The sequence below is a fragment of the Clytia hemisphaerica genome, unplaced genomic scaffold, assembly GCF_902728285.1.
Source record: "Clytia hemisphaerica strain Z4C2 unplaced genomic scaffold, Clytia hemisphaerica genome assembly, whole genome shotgun sequence".
NCBI classification, from domain to species: domain Eukaryota; kingdom Metazoa; phylum Cnidaria; class Hydrozoa; order Leptothecata; family Clytiidae; genus Clytia; species Clytia hemisphaerica.
The window spans coordinates 493,377-497,979 of record NW_027103892.1 but is presented as its reverse complement, the minus strand read 5'-3'; positions in this window follow the sequence as shown (position 1 = coordinate 497,979).

Genomic DNA, 4,603 nt, shown 5'->3' with positions numbered 1-4,603 from the left:
TTTTGTCATCTGATTTATCGAATAGACTTGGGAATGATTTGAAAGTTTTTAAGTTTTTCTTATTATCCTCATTACATTCATCTACATGGACGTCTTCGGTATAGTCACTTAACTCTTTGTACATGTCCATATGTGGAAGAATAGCAACAAAAGAACACTTCAAGTTTTGGAGCAACTCAAATAGAAACTGGATCGTGACTATAGGCATAGTGTTATTTTTGATTAGGCTCATTTTTTGTTGACGATCAATAAAATCCTTGTATTTTGTATCCATTTCTTTGTTTCCCAGCGTGAAAACTTTACCACTGTCCTCTTCTTCATTTTCATCTTTGGAATGAAAAACATCTTTGGAATGAAAAACGTGAAAGCTTCGGTTTTCACATTTTCCATTCAAATCATTGATTTTATTGTTTTTTTTGTGTATTCATCAAAAAATGTTTCTCATACTCTTCTCTACACATCTCTACGACCACGATGTCAGTGTCCTTAGATTCAATTATTTCATATTTTTCTTTTTTGAAACAATCTTCTATTATTTGTTGATGCGAAGGAAGCTTTTTAAACACCTTTCTGAAGACATTGTTTTCTGGGTCGGCGTCCTTAACCAGTTCAGTCTTTTTCACTTCAAGTGCTCCCGTCAAGCTGTTGTAACTTGCGACTATTCCATCTTTCACGTAGTTATCTTTGAAGGTTGGGAGCTTGATGAGTGAAGCAAAAAGGTCTGACATTTTTTATTCCCTTTTAGTTAATTGGTCCTTCCACTTTGAAAACGTTTTATAGAATGAATGATTTACTAAAATTTTACCAGTTTTAAAATGTGTAATAATTAAAAAAAAACATTTATTCATGACGTAATCAACAATGAGTTCACTAACGCCGAACCAACGTTATGAGATTGCAATCTCAAACTACAAAATTCCCAATCGATTGGGTTTGTCTGCTGTTCATTTCGGTTCCAATGTTTTACCTGGAAAAACTAGCTTTACCACGAGACAAATGAGACGTCTGAAGACCATCCTGACGCCAAATGAATTTCATCATTTCACTGGTCGCTTCCAGGGAAGAAAATTAAATTCGGAAGGTCTTCCAAGCTGTTTGGACGCGGGTTGAAGAAAAAGAAAAAATCAAACAAAAAGAAGGATAAAAAAAAAAAGAAGAAAAAACATAAAAAAGCAAAAAAAAGATTAATGCTTAATTTGTATTTTTTTATTGAGTAAAATAAATATACAATATGTTTAAAATGGAAGTAAAGTTGATAATATTCCTCCCAACACTGATCCGATGACTCCTCGCCCTTCAGCTTTCAAATAGGCTCTTATTATCTTCCGAGTGCCTTCCTCACCATACAACTTTTTCATTTTGCTATAACTGTTTTAGCTTGACGTTTTACGGACGATTTTGTCACAGCTCCGCGTCCACCAAATCTTACTTTAATCATTCTGGCGACGGAATCCATCATTCTTGAGTTTGCGATTTGTTGAATTGTTTTATTTCCGGTTTTTTCTTGCCAAAAAACGAGCGCCCTTAAGTATGGACGGGGCGTTTTTAGCAGCAAATCTTGCCAACCCTTTTAAAGCAATTCCTAAACCACGCCCACTTGGGTTGGTGGGACCTCGTCTTCTTTTAACACTTGTCGTGTTGTAAATCCCACGACCTTTATGATAGGTCCTCGAACGTGTTCTTCTTTTACCTCTGCGAGAATTTTTCCATAAAGAGTTTTTAGGCATTGAGTTTCTTCTTCTCCTTTTGTAGGCTGCCATTATTTTATGGTTTTAAACCAGTCTACGTGTTCAATATTCCGTCGAGAATGAATGAGGTATTCAAGTGCGGGAGGATTTAATCTTAAAAATATTATTTCCTTTAAAAATATATATTACAAAAGATTTGATGAAATATCAACTTGGAGAAAATTCATGTCCAAAGTTCCGTTGGTATTTTTCCTTTGAACGTATTTACCGCGGTAGGCACTAGTCATGATCACTTCGGAAGCAACAGGAATTGCCTCTCTGAATTGTAAGCTAGTCTTAATGGCTAGATTAGCGATTGAGGCGTGTCTTTCATCTGCCCCATACTTTCCCCGCGATTGATCAAACTCTATAATAAACGGATTGGTGTGCCTTATCTTATTCAATTTTCATAAACTCGGTTTTACTTTCACCTTGATTGTCGTAAACCTCAGAAGTGGCACCGTTCAAGATACCGTAAGTGGGTTTTTGATCTGACATTGATTGGTGTTCGCGACCCAAAAACCACCTTTTCTGTTGACGATGGAGCATTTCCAAGTCCACTTCCTCATCGAAATCGATTGTAGAAGTTCCTTCTCTAATCCCCGTGTTTGCTTGTTCGGATCCCTGAAACTGCATTTTCTTGACAAACCTCAAGAAAGAGTTATCCATCCAACTGTCTCTGGATGATTTGTGATCATAGTTTGTTCGACTTTTGATCTGCAACCAGTATAGATAGGTACATTGCTGTGGTTGGTTATGCCCTAGGTTTTGGATAGTTCTGTAGAGTAACTTTCGATAGTTCTGTGTGAATGGTTGTGAACCATGAATTGGGCAACCTCAACTGATTTTCCTCCTGCGAACAATTGGTTATATTTCTCAAAAGCGGAAGTGGTAAGTGTTGCCACTTCGTATCGAGCTTGGACTTTATTAGCTCCTATTTTTTCTAATTTAAACCGGTAGACGTTCGGGGCAGTACCATTAGCAAGTTCGGTATAATCTTCAAAAAATTCCTTGTGGTCTTCGTCGCGCGACCCAAAGTCATTTTTACGCGCGCATTCCGTGCCTGGATGGTAAAAGGGGAGTTTGGAAAATTGCATTCATGATAGATCCGTGCATGGTGTATTTTTTTTACCAACCTTCAACTCATCACCAAATTCTTTACACTTTTTGAGAAGACTTCCTTCGGGGAAAGAAATTTTTTTATCGACGGCTCTTGGCCTGTAAATCGAACTCGCTTTTCCGGGTATGTAATCATTGTGAGTGGTAGCGTCCTTTGTAAAATTGTGCTCATAGGTCCACTCTTTACAAATATGCATGTCACTTTCCAATTCTTTTTCCACGTATAATTTGTCATATTTTCTTTGAATGTCATAGGGACTTATGTGGGTGGTTTTGTCTTGTTTAATGTTGATGATTTTATTGTCCACAATCTCGCCGGGATGAATCAACGAACACTCAAGATTTCTATTCAAGAGGTCCATGATTGCACCAGGTTTTACAACCAATATGTCGTCGTCGGGAACCACAATCCAAGCATCCCCGTTTTTTTTTTGTGCTGTAACCTTGAACGTGAAGCGAGCAGTGTTCAACAAGACGTATTTTTTCTCCACCCAACAAATCGTAAACGATTTCATTGTTTGTGAGCTCGGTTGCTTTTGCCGTAGTTTCTCTGGTCTTAACATTTATGAAATCGTCACCTTCGGCGATTTTCCAAATCTGTGCAGAACTTGTGTCTTGTACGAAATCATTCAACACTTTGGCTATCTTTGCATTTTGAACGCTCGTGTTTATGGCGGTCTGAGTTATTTTTCTCTTCACGCCTGCCACCACGTTTTGATTAGACCCTAAGTTACTCATAGTTTTAATATCAATTTTTCAAACTCGTCTCATGTCTTTACTCATTCTTTTAGTTGAAAGAAATGATGGGACAAATAGAATTCAATTTTTTTTTTTTTTTTTTTTTATTACAAAGTAAGTGAAATGTTAAACTACAAAATGTTTTTCTAGCACAAAAGGACAAACAAAAAATCATCTAAACTATCGGATCTTTCTGCTGGTAGTTTTTGTGAGATTTTTTGTGAATTTTTCTAGTGTATTCTTTTTCATCTTCTTCATCATTTTCTTCACTGTAAGAATTATCACTATCATAGTTTTCACTATCTTTGTCACTTTCATATTCACTACAAGATTCTTCATCACTACCACCGTCAACTTGATCATAATTTCTGCCCTCGTATTCGTCGCTATCATCATTGTCTTCTGGATTCTGATCTTTTGATTCGTAACGCCCTTTCTTTAGGTCTGTTAGAAGTTCTTAGGCTGTGGCTTGACGGTTGAGCAAAAGATATTTTCTTTCCACTCTTTTGATGATTGTTCATACCATGATTAGGATTAGTGCTTATTACTTGGCGTATATCTTTATCATTCGAACGTCTATCGAAGTCGTTGATTATTCTATTTTTTCGATCAAAAGAATCTTCAAACTCTTGCTCATTTTCTCTGTTTACGTTCGGTTGGCTTTTAAATTTGTTTTAAATACTACTACTGCTCGTTTTACGTCTTGAGACTGCTGCGAAGCCTGAATGCGATTATGATTTGCTTTATCTTTACTGAGTTCGTTGATTGTCTTGTGATTGTTTTTCGATGATCTCCAGAGCCTGACTTAACTGTTTCCTGGTTCTTTTTCAAACTCCAGTGAATGTTGACTCTTGAGCTTAACTATTTCGCTTTTCATGGCCTGGACCTGACCGGTAGAATAGTCTTGTTTGTTCAAATCGTCAAAACGTTGTCTCATTCGCGTTTTGTTTACGTTGAAACAAGACATTTCAAACCCGGGCCTACCATATGGATTGTAAGACATAATAGAAAAGTGCTCC